The 22,070-nt window shown below is 44.7% G+C and overlaps 1 protein-coding gene across 1 annotated transcript in view; it reads right to left on the bottom strand.

The window, feature by feature from the left end:
* The window catches only part of LOC139274690 (SLIT and NTRK-like protein 6), a 43,444-nt gene extending 35,571 nt beyond the window's left edge, over positions 1-7,873 (bottom strand). The window contains exon 1 of the mRNA XM_070891366.1: positions 7,837-7,873. The gene's annotated coding sequence lies outside the window, so the exon portion shown is untranslated. The remainder of the gene's footprint in view (positions 1-7,836) is intronic.
* Positions 7,874-22,070: the final 14,197 nt, after the last annotated feature.

Genomic DNA, 22,070 nt, shown 5'->3' with positions numbered 1-22,070 from the left:
ATCCAGTTCCAAGCCCTATTTTTCTAAGTTTTGTTCTATCTATATTTTATTCTATTTTTAAATTAAATATATAATTCTATGTCTATCTCAATGCAAGTATTTTTATCCTTTCTATTTTTCTTATCTATGTGCTAGATCCTTGGATTTTTTCTTTGCCTAAGAACGTAAGAACATAAGAATTAGGAGCAGGAGTAGGCTATCTGGCCCCTCGAGCCTGCTCCAACATTCATAAGACCATGGCTGGTTTTTGAACTTAACTCCACTTTATGGCACTTGATTCCCCTCGAGTCCAAATCTATCGCTCAGCCTTGAATATACTCAATGACTGAGCATCCACAGCCCATTGGGGCAGAGAATTCCAAAGATTCACAACCCTCTAAGTGAAGAAATACCTCCTCATCTCAGTTTGACAGGCCGACCCCTTATCTCGAGATAGCACCTCATAAGGCAAGTATATCTTTTATCTTTCATTAGGTAAGGAGACCAAAATTGCGCACAGTACTCCAGGTGTGGTCCACCAAAGCCCTGGACAATGTGGCAGCCCCAACCTGTCAGGAATCACCAGCAGCAGGTCGGGGCCATAAAAGGCAAGCGCCGAGCGTCCCCTGGACAGCGTGGCGGAGTACCACTTCAGCGTACAACGCAAGCTGGTGCAGGAGGGCGATGGCTGTGAAGAGGGGGACTGGATTGGACGTCACCATACCCCAGGTCGGTGATTGGAGCGCGGGCAGGTACAGCTGGAGCAGCGAGGTCGGGGCGCAGGAGCGGCGAGAGATTGCAGTGCGATGTGATTGGGGCCCAGGAGAGGCGTAGGTTTGGGACCCAGAAAAGGCGAGGGCCCAGGGGCAGCACGGGCCAGCCCACACTGTGATGATATGTGTGCGCACACTAGGTCCGTGCAGCAGAGCTGGTCTCCAGTCGTCTTGGTTAATCCTTGCCACTGAACCAAGACCTAGCTCTGTCAAGCCCGTGTGGTGGCTGGTGTGCAACAGCCACCGCACATTTAAAAAATCCACGCACAGGCATCTTCCACCCTTCAATATGCAGTTCGGGACCTGGAATATTAGGTCCTTCACTGAAGCACCTGTGAACTCATTGAACACATCCCTTTTTGGCGTGGAAGCAAGTCATCCTCGATTTGAGGGACCGCCTAAGAAGAAGTACAATTGTAGCAAGACTTCCTTACTCTTATATTCACACCCTCTATCAATAAAGGCCAACATGCATTTTGTCTTCCTAATTGCTTGCTGTACCTGCATGCTAACTCTTAGTATTTCCTGCGCCAAGACACCTAAATCTCTCTGAGCAGCAATATTTAATAGTTTCCCACCATTTTAAAAATATTCTGTTTTTCTATTCTTCCTACCAAAGTGAATAACCTCATATTTCTCTGCATTTTATTTCTTCTGCCACCTTATTGCCCACTCACTTAGCCTGTCTATATCCCTTTGCAGGCTCTTTGTGTCCTCCTCACAGCTTACTTTCCCACCGTCAGCAAATTTGGATACATTGCACTCGGTACCATAATCTAAGTCATTAATATAGATTGTAAATAGCTGAGACACAAGCACTGATCATTGCAACACCCCACTAGTTACAGCCTGCCAACCTGAAAATGACCCGTTTATCACTACTCTGTGTTTTCTGTCCGTTAACCAATCCTCTATCCATGCGAATACATAACCCCCAACCCCATGAACCGTTATCTTGCCTAACAACGTTTTATGTGGTAGCTTATGGAATGCCTTTTGGAAATCCACTGGTTCCCTTTTATCTACCCTACTAGTTACATCCTCAAAAAACTCCAATAAATTTGTCAAACACATTTTCCCTTTCCCTGATTCTCCCAATTGTTACTGCTCTTTTTCTAGCCATCTGTTCTTTCTCCCCTCCCATACTCTCCGCTTTTCCATAATTGCTGAGCTCACCACAGTCTGTGGATGGTTATGCATTGAATGGCAGGAGAATATTTGGGCTATTTTTGAATTGATCATATGGAAACTGGTGGCATATGCAACAGATAAATAGGGATATGTAGAACCAGCATATGTAGAAATAGATGGACAAAGCCATTATGTTAGGGAACGGATTTGGTCATGTATGGGGAATCCTACAACTGTAAGTAATGATGGATGCAGGTTTGCTTTGAGCACATACAGAGTGAACAAAACATGACATGCACAGGGATGACAAACCAGAAGCGTTACGATAGATACAAAAATGGGAGGAAAAGCAATGTGTGAGTAAGGACACAAAAAATCTGCAAAAGGACAAAGACAGTTGTAGTAAGTGGGCAAAAAATTGGCAGATGGAGTATAATGTTGGAAAGTGTGAGGTTATGCACTTTGGCAGAAAACAAATCAAAGAGCAAGTTATTATTTAAATGGAGAAAGATTGCAAAGTGCTGCAGATTAGCGGGACCTTGGGGTACTTCTGCATTAAACACAAAAGGATAGTATGTGGGTACAGCAAGTGATCAGGAAGGCATATGGAATCTTGGCCTTTATTGCAAAGGGGATGAAGTATAAAAGCAGGGAAGTCTTGCTACAGTTATACAGGGTATTGGTGAGGCCACACCTGGAATACTGCGTACAGTTTGGTTTCCATATTTAAGAAAGGATATACTTGCTTAGAAGGCAGTTCAAAGAAGATTCACTAGGTTGATTCTGGAGGTGAGGGGTTTGACTTATGAGGAAAGTTTGAGTATGTTGGGCCTCTACTCATTGGAATTCAGAAGAATGAGATGTGTTCTTATCGAAACATATAAGATTATGAGGGGGCTTGACAAGATGGATGCAGAGAGGATGTTTCCACTGATGGGGGAGACTAGAACTAGAGGGCATGATCTTAGAATAAGGGGCCGCCATTTAAAACTGAGATGAGGAGGAATTTCTTCTCTCAGAGGGTTGTAAATCTGTGGAATTCGCTGCCTCAGAGAGCTGTGGAAGCTGGGTCATTGAATAAATTTAAGACAGAGATAGTTTCTTAACCGATAGGGGAATAAAGAGTTATGGGGAGCGAGCAGGGAAGCGGACCTGAGTCCAGGATCGGATCAGCCATGATCATGTTAAATGGCGGAGCAGGCTCGAGGGGCTGTATGGCCTACTCCTGCTCCTATTTCTTATATTCTTATAATATGGCTAGGATTCAGCTCACTAATAGAAGAATTAGGACTAATGGGTGAGAAGTTCATTACTTCACAATTCTATGATACTTTCCTCACAAGTACATATGCCACATCTGTGAATCACAGCTGAGAATAATAACAGAAGTAGTGCACTGCTGCTTGTTAGTCGAAGGGTCATGACTCAAGTTGATTTCTAATGGCCCTGAGTTCTAATAGCTGGCATTACATCTGCTGCCTGCACAGTTAAGCATGCACCATGTCTTTTTCATGCCTGCCTCTGTAATTGGTATTTTAACACTCTTGTGATGATTCATGTAAATGTGTAGGTGTACAGTGCAGTACTAAGATAAATCGATGATACACATGACATACAATTGTACCTTTTCACTAACATTAGGGATTCTAAATAATCCTAAGCTACATATTCCATATAAGGGGAATTTTAAAAAAACCTTTTGACTGGTTCCTAGCCAATTGTCCACAGGAAGAGTCATAGAAACATAGAAACATAGAAAATAGGTGCAGGAGTAGGCCATTCGGCCCTTCTAGCCTGCACCGCCATTCAATGAGTTCATGGCTGAACATTCAACTTCAGTACCCCATTCCTGCTTTCTCGCCATACCCCTTGATCCCCCTAGTAGTAAGGACCTCATCTAACTCCTTTTTGAATATATTTAGTGAATTGGCCTCAACAACTTTCTGTGGTAGAGAATTCCACAGGTCAATAATATCCAGAAAAATATTAAGCTTTGTTTGATGTTTTGGAATATGATTTTCCACAACGTGCATGTTCTTACTCTTGGTCAATCATAGAATGTCACAGCACAGATATAGGCCATTCGGCCCATCAAATCTACATTTGTGTTTTTCTTCATATGAGCCAGCTACTTTCTTGCTTGCTCCCCATGCCCATTATTATTGCTTTTTTTTCCAAGCAACTAATAACTTCCCTTTTAAAATGAGCTATGCTTCAACAAGTGTTTGAGGCACAGAATTCCCATTGGAACTGCCCTCTGTGCAATTATTTTTAGAACCTCCCTTTAAGATTTTTTCTGAATAATTTAAATTTGCACCCTTTTATTCCCATCACCTTTCATTTGGCGGTGGAAATAATCTATCCCTATTTGCCTTATCAGAAATGTTCAGAATCTTTAACACCTCTTTCTGCCCCTTATCATCTCAGCTGTAGTGAAAAGAGCCCGAATTTCGGGTGCATCTCAACAATTGCAACCACTCATCCATGTTAATGTCCTACTGAATCTATGCTGTAGCAGTTCTATTGCTTCAATTTCCTTTCTTAAAAGGGATGTCCATAACTGTGCCCAATACTCAAAATGCAGCCTAACTAAGATACATACAAATTCAACATCACCCACCTTCTTCTGTATTCTATCCTTCTAGATACAAAACCAAGATTAACCATCAGCTTGGCAGCAGATCTAAAGAAATTCCTATCTCCGCGGGATCAACTGATCTTGTAAGTCTTTATGCTCACGCACTATGACATGGAAGCAAACAATTCTAGTTCAGTAATAAACCCACACAAATGTCAGGTGAAACTTTAGAATATTAAAGGATTTTCACGATGTTGCTCACAGTAAATTGGATGGTGCAATGTTTTATAATATGAGGAGCACTGTACAATGGAATGCACAATGTATTCTTTTGTTGCAGTGTTGGTGCAGTGTTGGTCTTTACTTTGAGGTCAGTTGGAGATTAATTGCTGCTGGTGAGAGAAATTTTTCGACTGATATGTGCTAGTGAATTTTCAGCTCCAAATCAGAAGAAACTAGTGTGAAATTAATGTTTTGTTACTCGACATTTTTTTAAAAATTAGACGTCAAATTTCAATGTATCAAAAATATATTTTCAAAAAAGAAAAGTAGTCATTTCATGCAACTTTTGAAGGGTGGTGTCTGAAATGTGATGGTTGCAGCAAGCTAGGTGCAAAACTTTTATGGAGATACATTCTCCCGAAAATATGAAAAAAAAGCCTGCAGTTATATTGCAGTTACCAGTCTCATACCAATATCTATGGAGCATTATGCATATAGTGGATGAAGGTTTCCTGCTAATTCTGTATCACACTGAGGTCACTAACAATTGAGCTCTGTACATGTGGAGAGGTTCAGTTCTTGGGAGCTCATGTTAATGTTAGGGGTGGGAAAAAGTGTCCACTTCAACATTAAAAAGATTTGGGGTGAAACTGGGCTGTGTGCTGTTAGCATACCAATGTGTTAACATGTTTAGAGATATTTATGATGTCAATTATTTTAATGGAGGTGTTATAAAACAATTAGTTTAAATGACTGCCTTTGTTAAAGTGGTGGGCAAAGGAATCCCATACCAATTGCTAATGTGTTTATAAGCTAATAACACACAACACAATGTCAGCCTTATTTGATGAATGAGTTTGTAAAGTGCTCAAGAGATCTAATGGACTGCCTAAAGCAGCTTGGAGTTATACTGCACCACAAAATTGTGTGAGATGGCCTCTGGAAACAGTTTTGTACTTACGTTGGTATCCTGAGGGCCAAATGGGCATGAGCTCGCAAGTTATACTGCCAGTTTTATGGCAGTGAGAATCCCCGACTTGTCAGCAATAATGTAAGAGTGACAATATAATTATAAAACAAAATCTTGAGCAAAAATAAAGTTTCATTTTACATGAGCTCCCACTTTTGCTCCTATCTCTCGTTCTTTCATCTTTAAAAAAAACGTTACTATCTGTCTATCAGATCTATCTTCCTTTTACCTTATTTTCCTAAAAGAAATTATACACCTAAATTCTTTCTCCTCCTGGTCTACGTGTCCACTTTGAAGACTTGCATTTATATAGCGCCTTTCATGAGTACTGAATGTCTCAAAACACTTTACAGCCAATGAAGTACTTTTGGAGTGTAGTCACTGTTGTAATGTGGGACACACGGCAACTAATTTATGCACAGCAAGCTCCCACAAACAGCAAACAGCGTGATAATGACCAGATAATCTGTTTTAGTGATGTTGATTGAGGGGTAAATATTGGCCAGGACACTGGGCTTCTTCACAATAGTGCCATGGGATATTTTACGCCCACCTGAGAGGGCAGACAGTTTAACGTTTCATCCGAAAGACAGCACCTCCGACAATGCATGCAGCACTTCCTCTCTACTGCACTGGAGCGTCAGCCTCAGTATTTGTGCTCAAGTCTCTGGAAGTGGGACTTGACCCCACAACCTGGTGACTCAGAGGCCAGGTCGCGACCCACTGAGCCACAGCTGACAGGCAAAGATAAAAGCGATTGGAAAAATGTGTGTTTTCGTCGGTGGAAATCTGGGATTACAGGCTGGTTTTCCGCCAAAAAAACACAGTGCAAACATGTTCTTGGTCGCATTAAACGCAGACAGGATTCTCCCGCTAGGGTCAAAACTAGCGAGCACAATAGTCCCAATAGATGCGACTGTCACCAAGCGTGACCTGTGCGCCTAATGCTTGCCATGCTGCATGGCTGTCACACGCTGTTACTTACATAATCGTCTGCTTAACTGCTAACTTGGTTGCTTGCCCTGACCTGCCGCACAGAATATGATCCTACTGTAAATGTAGGGTTAGCCTGAACAGCAGAAGGTGACTAACACCAGGGGCTCATACAACCTGGACATGTCAGGAAGTCAGGAACACACCCGCACAACAAGAATTCATTTCCACTGAGATCATTCACTTCAGCTCCACGGAAACACGGCTCAGAAAGTTGACGGTGAACATCTCTGAACTGATACTAGTTCGGACTCAATTCTGAGGTAAAATGACCAGTGTGTGTGTGTTTTAAAACTGGACCCGAGTCCAAGTACAGAACATTGACATAATTCGCCACTTCAATCCAAATGCCGACGGGACCAAATGACTCTCGAACTATTTCCGAAGCAAACGGCCACGACCGGGAATTTCACACATAATCATGCTGTAGTGCACCTTCTCACCTGGACTGGACTGCACCGTATAAAGGTGACAGTTCACACTGCAAAACCAACTCAACACTGTCCCGTGAATCGAATAGAACATTGCACGGAGTTTAAATACATAACTATGTGGAATCTGAACGTTTGACATCATTTATGTGTGTGTGTGTCTTCACTGCTTTAAAAATGGCATTTTAATCATTTTTGTTTAAAGTTACAGAAACAGGTCTTCCTCTTAGCAATAACTGCCTGTGACTCTCGACCCCGAAGGTGCTGGGATTCCCGAGCAGAGAAGTCTGTGTCAGGGCACCCCTAGAAAACGGACATGTATCTAGTTGTGTAACTGCTGAAAAAACCCCTCCAGCTCCTGAAACAGCAGCTTATCATCGCGCAAGCAGTTTAAACTAAAGCTCTCGTGGTCGCTGACTGTCCACATCATCTCGGTCAGTGATACCGTGCGTGTATGTTTATATATATAAAACTTTAAAATTAAGTCAGAAACAAACATGGTTTGCGTTTAGAAACCGATGTCTGTCGAGCAGGCTGCTGTGTTGCTGGAAAGAAGCAGTTTCGGTGAGGGACAGCTTGATGGGTCGCTTACCTGCAGACCAACTGGACTGTCCCAGAAACACATCAATCAGCCAGCTTACATCTGCCACCCAAGAAACAGAAACACTTTTTCCATAAATTGTCAGTCGTGTATCGAAGTGTTTTTTTTTACCCCTTTGCCTCGTGGAGAATGCAAGTTGCAACGTAAGCTTCACTTACCTACAAGAACAGGGTGACCAGGACCAAGCACTGGCCGCTTTAGTGGGAGTGCAGAAAGAACCAAAATGTAAGTGAACTGTCTTTCACTTTGCTTTCTTCCTCAGCAAACAACACAGTATCATTTTGACCCCGAACTGTCAGTTCTGCAGCAGCTCCGGAATTGCGCAACCAAAGCGTATTTGTTTGGAAAGGATTTGAAAGTACCAGTCAAACTAGACACAACGATTCCCGCTTGACCATCAAAGGCGCCGTTCAGTCTCCCGGCCAGCAGACTCAACTTGCTCCGGGTGCAAGTTTCCTCAGGAGCTGCCTGCCTTGTTTTAATAACGACAGATCGGTTTAAAAAAAATAAAGAAATCAAAAACCAGTCCAAATCCACAATGCAGCTCCAAGCTGGTCCTTTGCTGGTGTTCACTGAGTAATCGGATTGTCAGAGGATTCTTACTTGGGAGACTTCTCGACTTCTGAATCAGCTCGGGAACACTGCCTGCTTTTCGATGGCTTTAATCTGTTCTCGTCAGAAAGCGTGCGAGCTTCACCCTGGGACAAATAATGTTGGTCTATTTGCATAATACCTTGTCCCGTCTCCCCCCTCCCTACCCCTCCCCTCCCGTCCCACCCCTCTCACCGTCACAAAGTCCCACCTAGATTGTCCGAAACTTCATGTGCTTGCGTCTATCTGCTCCTGGTGGGATACTGAACTTGCTCCATGACTGCAACAGCCCCGCTACATGTTACACTGCAACGAGCCTGATTTCTCGCCGTTTCTGCAGCGCACTGGCTCGCCGATAGGAAATACAAGTGAATCCACAAAGGATTAGCTCGGGGAGTGCAGCATCCTTCCTTGCCTATTAGTGTCCCCGTTCTTCAGGCTATGGATCACCGAGGCATTTTTCCCATTTTTTTTTAAATGCCAGGAGCGATAACAAACTAGCAAGTGCAAGAGTGATGGCAAGTGATGGAGAATTGTGGCTATGCCGAGAAGCCGTGCCCGATTGGAACTGTCAAATTCATTCAAGTCTATTAAAGTTAAAAAATTGATGGGAATAATGTGCCTGCGATTTTATGCTTCAATACTCTCTCACCACGCAGAACATCGTTTTGCATTACTTGTATTTCCAGGAGTTTGACAGAGAAAAGGGCCGATCTAATCTTGAATTAGAAAAAAGCTGCAGGAGCCCCAGATCTTGAAACTAACACCTGAATAAGATCTATGCAACGTGCAAAAAATAACATGCACACTTAGACCTCTGCGTGCAAATACATTGGATTCATACCCCCGACATTTCACTCTCATTCTCACTTTCATTTATCCTGCGACAGTCGTCAACACGTTTTTACAGAAAATCACATAACCAGCCATACTTATGTATTACAGAAACGCAGATGATAGGAACAAAATAAAGCGTTATCAAAGTTTAAATATTGCGAACTATATTTGTGACCTTAAACGTGGTCGACCAAGGATGACCTCCCAAAACCAGAACATAAATGAAAGTGACAGAACTCTTCTTAAGTATTAATGTTCTTTGCAGTTGCAGTACGGGCCGACGGTGCTTCCCGTTCCAAAGGTGCATCAGATACAGCCATTAAATCCCCTGTTAAAGCGATTCTCATTACATGGGTAACCTTAGCCACTGAAAGTACAATGAGTGGGGTGAATGCCTGATTTCAAATGAAGATACTGCAGAACCACACAATATACCTTCCCTGATAAACGTAGCCCGGTCTCTCTGCTATCAAATTTCCCCAAATTGTTTTGCCGGATGAAAATCATACTGACCTCAACGCAAATATTCGTCTTTAAAATCTTAACAATTTCAGGATCACATTTAAAAAAATACAGTATGGCAATAGAAGGTTCCTGCCTGACTGATAAGTATGCGGGGGAATCTTTTGGGATAACTTTCGTGAAATCATGGATTTAGCCACTTCATTGTGGTCTGATTGCTTTGGAATATCACGTTAATTACAAGTCTGGCGAACAACCAAATGGATTAAGTGAGATCGACCAGACAACAAGCTGTTCAACTTTAATTCAACACCGCCCCCTTCTGGCAGGATAGCAGGATTCTGTAATCCGGAATCCGTAAAGCAGGTTTCGCAACATTTGAGCCTTTTTAGTGCTCCAAGAGATACCCGTGTCTTGGTGCACGAAGCGGGTACATAGTATAGGCTTTATTCTCAAAAGCTCCCTGTGAAGTTAGCACGGCCGAAATCCACCTATGTGTATTTAGATACACTCATACAGAAGCAAAATACTGTGGATGCTGGAATCGGGAATAACAACAGAAAATGCTGGAAATCACAGCAGGTCAGGCAGCATCTGTGAAGCGAGGAAGCAGATTTAGCGTTTCGGTTCGATGTCAGTTCCGAAGAAGGGTCATTGACCCGAAACGTTAACTCTGCCTCCTCGCCACAGATGCTGCCTGACCCGCTGAGATTTCCATCAGTTTCTGTTTTTGTAGTTCACCCCAGCCTTCCTGTGCCCATGTGTTTTTTTTTATAGCTTAAAACAATACTATGCTGAACCATTGACTACTTTCATTGGTGTATACTAGTCGGTTTCATGGTAAATTAAATATTGTTTGATATGTAAACCGTTTAACAAGGTGCCCTACTAGTGTTGGTGCGCCTAAGAACATTTGAAGTGTCTTTTCTAACCAGAGCAATCGGAGTAACCTAGCAATGGCCACCTGGGGGCGTGGTCCGTTTTATGGGCGGAGCCTGATTTGGCTCAACTGAACTTGAACCAAAATAAAAGATCACAGCAACTCGAGCGTGATTAATTACAATGATAAATGAGCCAATCATTGGTGCTGGTTCGGCCGATCCCACCTCCATTGCGCTGATTATTACTGCCATAAATAGTGGAAACTCTACCCCATTATATTCATGTTAATTGTTCCATTGATCCAGGCAGGCATGTTGGTGTGATTTAATGATAGGCTGGTGAAACGATATATACGGCAATGTAAAGCAAAATAAGAGCATAAGAAATAGGAACAGGAGTAGGCCATATGGCCCCTCGAGCCTGCTCCACCATTTAATACAATCATGGCTGATCTGATCATGGACTCAGCTCCACTTCCCCGCCTGCTCCCAATAACCCCTTATCCCCTTATTGTTAAAGAAACTGTCTATTTCTGTCTTAAATTTATTCAATGTCCCAGCTTCCACAGCTCTCCGAGGCAGCAAATTCCACAGATTTACAACCCTCTTGAGAGAAGAAATTTCTCCTCATCTCTGTTTTAAATGGGCGGCCCCTTTTTCAAAGATTATGCCCTCTAGTTCAGGCTCCCCCGTCAGTGGAAACATCCTCTCTGCATCCACCTTGTCAAGCCCCCTCATAATCTTGTACATTTCGATTAGGTCACCTCTCATTCTTCTGAATTCCAATGAGTAGAGGCCCAACCTACTCAACCTTTCCTCATAAGTCAACCCCTTCATCCCTGGAATTAATCTAGTGAACCTTCTCTGAACTGTCTCCTTTTTTATGTCTTTTCATAAATAGCCCAAAGCACAGAAGCATCCACTTAGCTATTTATTTCTTTCCAAATTTCACTGTTGTGATACTGGTTTAACATGTTTGGGAAAGGGATGTATGAACTTGTCACTTTCACAGGTTTTGTTCTTAATGAAATTATGATGTGAAGAACAGTATGGTGCTCCTGGGGTGTTCTTGACAGCTGTTAAGAGCAGATATAGAACAAAGAGAAGCTCTCTGATCCTTTAAAATGAAGGCAAGTCTAGAGGGAGTACTTTCAATATTAAAGTACTCCATTATCTAGATATTGCAAAAAGAAAATCAAGGAAAAAACAATCTCATACCTGAATAAGATAATCATTCTATTACTCTTTTGTTCTCACTGCAGAGACCCACCATTCCTTCGGGTCTACCCTCTCTGGCAGAGATGAGTCAGCAAGCTGCTTTACAAATAATCCCAAAGATTGACATTTGTATTGGTCTCTGAAGGTTCAGAGCTAAAATGTTTCCTAATGCTACCATGTACAGTAGACACCTCAAGTCGCTGGAGAAATGCCACCAACGATGTCTCCGCAAGATCCTACAAATCCCCTGGGAGGAAAGATGCAGAGGAAATGTTACAAGGACACCCTCAAAGCCTTCCTGTTAAAGTGCAACATCCCCACCGACACTTGGGAGTCCCTGGCCAAAAGACCACCCTAAGAATAGGAAGTGCATCCGGGAGGGCGCTGAGCACCTCGAGTCTCATCGCCGAGAGCAAGCAGAAATCAAATGCAGGCAGCGGAAGGAGTGTGCGGCAAATCTGTCCCACACTCCCTTACTCTCAACGACTATCTGTCCCACCTGTGACAGGGACTGTGGCTCTCGTATTGGACTGTTCAGCCACCTAAGGACTCATTTTTAGAGTGGAAGCAAATCTTCCTCGATTCCGAGGGACTGCCTATGATGATGATGATGATGATGATGATGACTAATGCTACGTTTTCCCGCATGCATGCTTCCTCACCCTGCATCCTGGATTGCCTTGAATGCTGAATTATGCGACTACAGAGGAGCAGCTCACCAATGAAAGTACTTGGCTCCTATACAAATATATTTGATCCATAAGTGCCAAGTGCCCTTTCGTATCTCATGCCAAGCGGCCGTTCTTTGTGTGTGAGTCTGTGCAGTTCCAGAGGGCATACCAGCCTCCCTGATCCGTTCTCATCCGACACCTACAATTGCTCCAGTAGGGGGTTCACTGGGTAGCAGTCGGGACCAGGAACTCTGGCTACTTTTCGCTTAACCCAATAACTTTTGAAATCTCCGAAAAGCATTGCCAGGCGATAATGCTTTTTTGCTCCTGGGAACTTCAGCTTCGGTGCTCCAAGAGGGAAGTGGAGGGCGAAATCCTCTTCTCTCAGGGCACTAAAGTGTGTGAGAGGGGCGGGAGCAGCAGAGCGCTGAGCAATGTGGGGTACAGTGCTACCGGCATCAGAGGCTGCTTCCCTCGCTTAAAGAGAAGGGCCGATGATGGTGCACAACATTCTTCTATTCCGTTCTGTTTGTCCAGGCGTCCCGAGCGATTGCCATTACAGCCACAGACACTTTCAGAGAGCGGAGGGCTTGGACATCGCGCATCAGTGAGGCACCAAAAACTTTCAGCAGGCACCAGACTGGTGCAAAGAATAAAGTTTGGCCTACCGGAATACAACTGCCTTCCCTAGCGGCCAGCCGAGGCAACAATGGCCTCCTCTTGCTGCCGTTTTTGACGCCCAGCGATACAGCGATGGGCGGGAGCCAGTTTCACATCCGGGGTGGTGACGGGGTGCTGCGCACTTGATGATGTCACGAGCTACGGGGCGCTAGAGACCGAGGTGGTCAGTGCTAGCGCCAGCACAAAACCGGCAAAAAAGTTCGCAAGCATCGCTGAATCTGCCGCGCCCAGTTGGTAACCACTTAGCGCCCTCCGCAGGCACTAATGGGAGGCACTAAGCAGCCGAATTTCTCCCCCTTAGAGCGCTAGACAGAGTAATACCAGTCACTCACTTGGAATTCAACATAATCACAGAGAAAATTGTTGCAGGATAAGAAATTTAAAGGTGTGCTTGCTGGAAGGGTATGTTGCCCCTCTCAGTGCAGATATTTACATTCTTGTAATTGGACAGATTAAGATAAATCTTATGGCTGTGAAATTGGTAGGTGCAGCGCCAACCGTTAAGGCTAGTTTTGCTGAAAAAATGGCAGCCGCCTCGCTTTTAAAAAATTCATTCACGTGAGGTGGGTATCACCGGCAAGGCCAGCATTTATTGCCCACCCCTAATTGCCCTTGAGAAGGTGGTGGTGAGCCGCCATATCAGAGGGCAGTTAACAGTCAACCACATTGCTGTGGATCTGGAGTCACATAGAAGCCAGACCAGATAAGGGCGGCAGATTTCCTTCCCTGTAGGACACTATTGAACCTGATGGGTTTTTACAACAATCTGGTAGTTTCACGGTCACCATTGCTAGCTTTTAAATAAAATTCAAGACTTAATTAACTGAATTTAAATTCCCCAACTGTCGTGGTGGGAATTAAACTCATGTCCCGAGATCATCAGTCCAGGCCTCTGGGGCACCAGCCCAGCCACATAACCACTATGCTCCCGTACCCCATGCTTCCGTCCATTTCCGATGCAGAGTTCAGCGGCCGCCATTTTGAGCAGGGCAGCAGCACTGCCGTTGCCTGCGTCGCCGACTACATTTAAATGATACAGATCATGATGTCATTCGGCGTGCAATGCCTGAAACTGGTGCATGATCTGTGATTTTGGATATCACCGCTCTTGATGCCGGCGTGTCCAAACCACACACAAAAGAACAAACGTGCAACAGTTCAACAGAGACACTGCCAGCGTTTCTTAAAGGGACATGCACATTTTTCAGGTAAGTTTAGATTTTTGCTTATGGACGTTTTTGTAAAACATTTTATTGGCATTGTGGCTTGGTGCAATGAGTTAAAAAAGCTGTTAAAGTGTACGGGCAGTGATGCTGGACGTTTGCAAAGCTGTGGCTGTTAAACAAAGGGCTCTGAGAACACCAGTCCTGGGGGTTCAAGCTGCAGTCCACCTTGGGCTGCACCATCACATGGAGATGGAGCAGAGGCAGCAAAGGGGGCAAGCTGCTCACAGAGGGAAGAAGAAGAAGCAGCAGAGAAGGAAGCGGAAGGAAGGAGGCAACCCAGACAGCCCCTTTCCGGCCGGAATATCCAGGATTGAATCATTCACCTTTGGTACCAGTGACCACAACCCCAATTCCCCTTTCAACATTAGTCCCACACCTTACCTTCCCTCTGTTACTGACCATCACAGCGTCCTCTTGGCCACATTGCTGAAATAAAGGTCACCACAAAGCAAACTTTTCAAACCAACTTTATCCATAGAAGCATCCAACATTACATCAAAAAATATCAAATCATTACCCTTTTGCATTCCCTTAGTCTTGCGTGTGCCTTTGCCTATCCTAGTAATGTCATGCAGTGCTACCCCAGTGGCTGTAGCATGGCTGGTGGAAGGCTGCTGACGTTCAGTGGGGGGACACTGCAGATGGCCTTGAAAGACAACCGCGAGGAGCTGATGGCTGGAAGTGTAAAATTGCGTGATGATGTTTCTTCTGCTCCTTTTACTTCACTCTTCTCTCTCTCTTCATGGTCAACCATTGGCTGGGCAGGCTGGATTTTTTGGGTGTCTGAAATGAGGAATGCAGAAGAGTAGTGTTGTGGTGAGGTGAGGGTGGCAAATCAAGAGGTGCATGCTTACACCATGTGCAGCTTGTACATCAGAAGAGATTGTGGAATAAGGTGGGTAGTGGGATGTGAGAAGTAGGATTATGTATGCGGATACAGGCATCTTGTATACTTTCAGTCCCGCCGCTGACCAAGGGCTCAGCCATTCCCTTTGCAACAATGGCCAGGACCGTCTCTTCCAAGGCGGTGAGGTGATGCTAGGAATGTGAGGTGTGCTTCGTGGTTGTTAAAGATTATTGGTAGGTAAGTGTTGGGGGAGGGTGGGGGGTGGGGGAGTGCATGGAGCAGTGTGTGAAGCGAGTGGTGCAGTTGGTAAGAGACGACATTTGAAGATGCACTCACTGATCTTGATCACTCGTCTGAAGGTCATGAAATTTATTTTGGTACTGGAGCCAGGTCCTGGATGGTCTTGGCAATCTGGTCCCATATCCTTCTTTCTGGAGGGCCTCAATGCTTCCTATAAGTAGAGGACCTCTCTTCCAGTCTTGACCCCTGCACAAAGCTGGAGTGCTGCATCTGAGATCTTTCCCTGGCCTGTTGAACCATTGAATCAGTGTTGAAGCACTTTTAGCATTTTTTATGAGCAGAAGGCAGATTAGCTTTAAGAGCTGCAGACTGCCTAGTGCTGAAGGATTTAACATTTTCGTCTTGCAGAAGACAATTCAGCTTAAAGAGGTGGAGACTGCCTTGAAAATCCAGCCTCGCTCCAGCAATGCAAACTTGCAACTCCATCCACCCAGCCCCCCCACCCACCGTTGAACGCACAGCCTGCCAAGCCATATGTTAGTAGCTAGGTTGTGCGCTACAATCATGATAATTATCAGGCAGCACCAAATTGATGTGCTATCTTCCCTTTCTGCATAGGTGCAGGCATGATCTTACATCACGGTGCATGTGCCCATTTTCACACTTTATTGAATTTCACCACTGATATGTCTGCATTGGATGTGACTTAATCTGCAATTTGGTTTACTTCAAGCTTACAATTTCCTTTGGTAGTCATTCCTGCAAACTGGTCATATAAAAGAATTGCATCACCTCTCTCCAGGTTAATTCATAAAAGCACAACAACCTGCTTGTCCTATAGCATCAGATTTATACCTATAATTTTTACCTACTTTTCTTTCCAGATGATTTTAAATTAATCATGCAATTACATCTTTAACTAGCCTCATGCCATAGCATGCTACACACAACTGCTGACCTGTATCATCATCATCATCATAGGCAGTCCCTCGAAGCGAAGATGACTTGCTTCCATGCCAAAAAGGGATGAGTTCACAGGTGTTTCAATGAAGGACCTAATATTCCAGATCCCGAACTACATGTTGAAGGGTGGAAGATGTCTGTGCGTGGATTTTTTTAACATGTGGTGGCCGTTGCACACCAGCCACCACACGGGCTTGACAGAGCTAGGTCTTGGCCCAGTAGCAAGGATTACCCAAGATGACTGGAGACTAGCTCTGCTGCACGGACCTAGTATACACACATATAGCAGTGTGGGCTGGCCCATGCTGCCCCTGGGCCCTCGCCTCTTCTGGGTCCCAAACTCACACCTCCCCTGGGCCCCGGTCACTTCCCTGTACAAACTCTTGCCGCTCCTTCGCCCCTCCAGTAACTGCACACACGGATGACACATACTCACTAATCGTGTTTTACTCCATCTCTGAAGAAAAGTAATTGTCTCCGATCGGCTCCTCTTTGGCAATAAATATCTCAAAGGTAAGCTTATAGAGTCAACATTATCTCCTATGTTGATAAGACATAGGAATGAATGGAGAATAAGTTCTTTGCCCTGAGGAAGAGTGCCAAGTTAAATCTGGTCACAGTTTGCCAAATCGAATAAAGTCTCTGACCGTCGATTGGATGTCATGAGCACTGCGCTCTAAATAATACAACATAGTTGCAGAATAATATAAACATTTGTCAATCAGTGTTTAATGCACACGTATTTCTAATTGTATGTCACCTTCTTCTCTTCTTTCTCCTCCTCCACTTTCTCCTTCCCTATCAAAAGTTGGGATTGTGCATCTTGGTCCTAAACGTAGAAACATAGAAAATAGGTGCAGGAGTAGGCCATTCGGCCCTTCGAGCCTGTACCACCATTCAATAAGATCATGGCTGATCATTCACCTTAGTACTCCTTTCCTGCTTTCTCTCCATACCCCTTGATCCCTTTAGCCGTAAGGGCCATATCTAACTCCCTCTTGAATATATCCAATGAACTGGCATCAACAACTCTCTGCAGTAGGGAATTCCACAGGTTAACAACTCTCTAAGTGAAGAAGTTTCTCCTCCTCTCAGTCCTAAATGGCCTATCCCTTATCCTTTGACTATGTCCCCTGGTTCTGGACTTCCCCAACATTGGGAACATTCATCCGGCATCTAACCTGTCCAGTCCCATCAGAATTTTATCTGTTTCTAAGAGATCCCCTCTCATCCTTCTAAACTCCAATGTATAAAGGCCCAGTTGATCCAATCTCTCTTCATATGTCAGTCCTGCCATCCCAGGAATCAGTCTGGTGAGCCTTCTCTGCACTCCCTCAGTAGCAAGAACGTCCTTCCTCAGATTAGGAGACCAAAACTGAACACAATATTCCAGGTGAAGCTTCACCAAGGCCCTGTACAACTGTAGTAAGACCTCCTTGCTCCTATACTCAAATCCCCTCGCTATGAAGGCCAGCATGCCATTTGCTTTCTTTACTGCCTGCTGTACCTGCATGCCTACCTTCAATGACTGATGTACCATGACACCTAGATCTCATTGCAACTCTCCTTTACTAATCTGTCACCATTCAGATAATAATCTGCCTTCCTGTTTTTGCCACCAAAGTTGATAACCTCACATTTATCCACATTATACTGCATCCGCCATGCATTTGCCCACTCACCTAACCTGTCCAAGTCACCCTGCAGCATCCTCCTCACAGCTCGCACTGCCACCCAGCTTAGTGTCATCGGCAAACTTGGAGATATTACACTCAATTCCTTCATCTAAATCATTAATATATATTGTAAATAGCTGGGGTCCCAGCACTGAGCCCTGTGGCACCCCACTAGTCACTGCCTGCCATTCTGAAAAGGACCCGTTTATCCTGACTCTCAGCTTCCTGTCTGCCAACCAGTTCTCTATCCACATCAGTACATTATCCCCAATACCATGTGTTTTAATTTTGCACACCAATCTCTTGTGTGGGACCTTGTCAAAAGCTTTTTGAAAGTCCAAATACACCACATCCACTGGTTCTCCCTTGTCCACTCGACCAGTTACATCCTCAAAAAATTCTAGAAGATTTGTCAAGCATGATTTCCCTTTCATAAATCCATGTTGACTTGGTCTGATCCTGTCACTACTTTCCAAATGCGCTGTTATTTGATGTTTAATAATTGATTCCAACATTTTCCCTCTTGATCTGTTACTTCTCTATAGATGTGAAATTTGTGCAATATGCAATTCACGAATGATTTTGCAGATAGCACCAACAATGGGATCTCCTTGAGCATGGAACTGGCATGTTCCATTGGAATATCAGGTGGAGATATGAGCTTCATTGTATCTGCAGTTTGCATCAGATTTGTGTGAGTTTCCCAAAGCGGTTTGCATCTATGGTTGAAGTTGGTTTATTTGCTTCCTAGCAGCCACCTGTCCAATCTGCTTGCTCCCTCAAAAAATGGTGGTAATATTTTATACAAAAAGAAGAGATCTTAGGAACCCTGGCAGCTGGTCGAAGTACTGTGCACACTCTTGCTGCCACTAACCTACCATGTGAGGGAAATGTTATCCTGGCAATTAAGGCTCCTGTCACTTGTCTGATGCATCAGTGAACAGACGACTGACTGTTGTTGCAAATGTTTCCAGTAGGTGCTTGACAGAATCTAGTCAGATAGAAATCTAACGCTGTGGTTATTTCTCAGCCATGAGTAGAGTTCTCCTTGTGATGGAACCGGTCTGGATGTTGTGTTTGAAAGGGCGATGCATCACAGTGACAGCCTAACTCATGAATTGAAAATACCAAAAATAAGATTCTACAGACAAACGAAAGTAGGTGTATCTAGGTCTCAACATGTGGCTCTTCGGTGATAGTGGGTTAGCTAAGGCCTTCCTTCCACACAAACTGCAGTTGCTGCTCCAAATCTAGCACTATCGGAATGTCCAAAGGTGGACATTCAGTCTTGCAATGGAAAATAAACTACGTAAAACACCAGCAACTAGTTATGCACTAGGGACAGTTATTCAAGAAAGACAAAACTTCCGATATAACAAAAAACAGTCAAACAAATATGTAAGAAGGAAAGTGCCAAACACCAGAGCAGCAAATCCCAGCAGTGCTTGTTTTATATGGAGTTTTTATTTATATTTGTTCCTAGGCAAGGCCAGCATTTATTGCACATCCTTAATTGCCCTTGAGAAGGTGTTGGTGAGCCGCCTTCTTGAACCGCTGCAGACCTTGTGGTGAAGGTGCTCCCACAGTGCTGTTCGAGAGGGAGTTCCTGGATTTTAACCCAGCAACGATGAAGGAACGGCTGATATATTTCCAAGTCAGGATGGTGTGTAACTCGGAGGGAAACATGGAGTTGGTGGTGTCCCCATGCACCTGCTGCCCTTGTCCATCTAGGTGGTAGAGATTGCGGGTTTGGGAGGTGCTGTTGAAGAAGCCTTGGCGAGTTGCTGCAGTGCATCTTGTAGATGGTACACACTGCAGCCACGGAGCGCTGGTGGTGGAGGGAGTGAATTTTTAAGGTGGTGGATGGGGTACCACTCAAGCGGGCTGCTTTGTCCTGAATGGTGTCGGGCTTCTTGAGTGTTGATGGAGCTGCACACATCCAGGCAAGTGGAGAGTATTCCATCACACTCCTGACTTGTGCCTTGTAGATGGTGGAAAGGCTTTGGGGAGTAAGGAGGTGAGACATTCGCAGAATACCCAGCCTCTGATCTGCTCTTGTTGCCACAGTAATTATGTGGCTGGTCCAATTAAGTTTCTGATGTTGATGGTGAGGGATTAGGCAATGGTAATGTCGTTGAATGTCAAGGGTCGTTGGTTAGATACTCTCTTGTTGGAGATAGTCATTGCCCGGCACTTGTGTGGCATGAATGTTATTTGCCACTTATCAGCCCAAGCCTGAATATCATCCAGGTCTTGCCGCAAGTATACATAGTCTTCTTCATTATCTGAGGAGTTGTGAATGGAATGGAACACTGTGCAATCATCAACGAACATCCCCACTTCTGATCAAATGATGGAGGGAAGGTCATTGATGAAGCAGCTGAAGAAGGTTGGGCATAGGACACTGCCCTAAGGACCTCCTGCAGCGGTGTCCTGGGGCTGAGATGATTGGCCTCCAACAACCACAAACATCTTCCTTTGTGCTAGGTATGACTCCAGCCAGTGGAGATTCTTTCCCCTGATTCCCATTGACTTCAATGTTACCAGGCTTCCTTGATGCCACACTCGGTCAAATGCTGCCTTGATGTCATGGGCAGCCACTCTCCTTTCACCTCTGGAATTCAGCTCATTTGTCCATGTTTGGACCAAGGCTGTAATGAGGTCTGGTGCTGAGTGGTCCTGGCAGAACCCAAACTGAGCATCGGTGAGCAGGTTATTGGTGAGTAAGTGCCTCTTGATAGCACTGTCGATGACACCTTCCATCACTTTGCTGATGATTGACCGTACACTGATGGGGCGGTAATTGGCCGGATTGGATTTGTCCTGTTTGAGTGAATTTAAAACAAAAATCTGTGGGAGCAATTTACACAAGATTGACTGTAATTAAGAGGTGACATCAATGGAAATGAAGTCTGTGAGGGCTGTACAATGGGCTGCCAATTCAATATCACCCAGCTTACACTATCGTACGAAGTCAAAATTAGTGAATTAGCCCTTGTGTACCTTTGATACAGTATGATACGATATTTGATACGACGTTGCCCCTGCAACATCATGGGCCACCCCAACCTGCGAGACGACACCACCACAGGTTGGGAGGATAAAAGAGCTGGAGCCACTACAACTTCCAGCGCAAGCCGCTCCAAATGTGTGACGACTTCGAGGTGGGTGACTGGGTAACATCATCAAAACCCAGGTCGCCCTTTGGAGCATGAACAGAAGCATCGCCGGGGCCCAGGTACAGCAGAGGAACCGGAAGGTCGGGGCGGATGAGCGGTGCGAGATCGTGGCGGAGGTGCAGCGAGTGATCGTGGCGGAGCTGAGGAGAATGTTTGGTGCGGAGGTGCAGCGAGTGATCGTGGCGGAGCTGAGGCGAATGTTTGGTGCGGAGGAGCAGCGAGAGATCGTGGCAGAGCTGAGGCGAATGTTTGGTGCAGAGGAGCAGCGAGAGATCGTGGCAGAAGAACGGTGAGAGATTGTGACAGAGGTGTGGCGAATGTTTTTGGCGGAGGAGTGATGCGAGATCGTGGCGGAGGTGCGGGAAATGAGGGTTCGGGGCCCAGAACAGCCGAGGGCCCAGGGGCAGCACAGGCCAGTCCACACTGCGATATGTGTGTGCACTAGGTCCATGCAGCAGAACAGGTCTCCAGGGTTAACCCTTGCCACTGGAGAAATGCCGAGCTCTATCAAACCCGTGTCATATCTGATGTGAAATGGTCATCACATGTTAAAAAAATCCACATACAGGCATCTTCCACCCCTGGAATTTAGGACTGGAATATCGGGTCCTCCATTGAAACATCTGCAAACTCATCCCTTTTGGTGTCGAACGAAGTCACCCTCGTTCGAGGGACCGCCTATGATGATGACTTTTGATACGAATTGTCTGACAGAACTTAATTTGCACTTATGGTGTCAGTAGATTTTTAATTAAAATCAGTGAGTTGTCATGTATTTTGAGACTAAGTCATTAGGATCGTAAGCAACATCAATTTTGTATTTCTTTTCCATGAAATATGTAGTTGTATTTTGTTTTGCTAAGGCGCTCTAGCAGAAAGGCAATCTTCAAAGTAGTTGTGATGCTAATGTTCTAATATGC

Source organism: Pristiophorus japonicus, chromosome 10 (assembly GCF_044704955.1).
Source record: "Pristiophorus japonicus isolate sPriJap1 chromosome 10, sPriJap1.hap1, whole genome shotgun sequence".
NCBI classification, from domain to species: domain Eukaryota; kingdom Metazoa; phylum Chordata; class Chondrichthyes; family Pristiophoridae; genus Pristiophorus; species Pristiophorus japonicus.
Note: the sequence above shows the minus strand (reverse complement) of the source record. Positions and strands in the feature narration are given on the sequence as shown.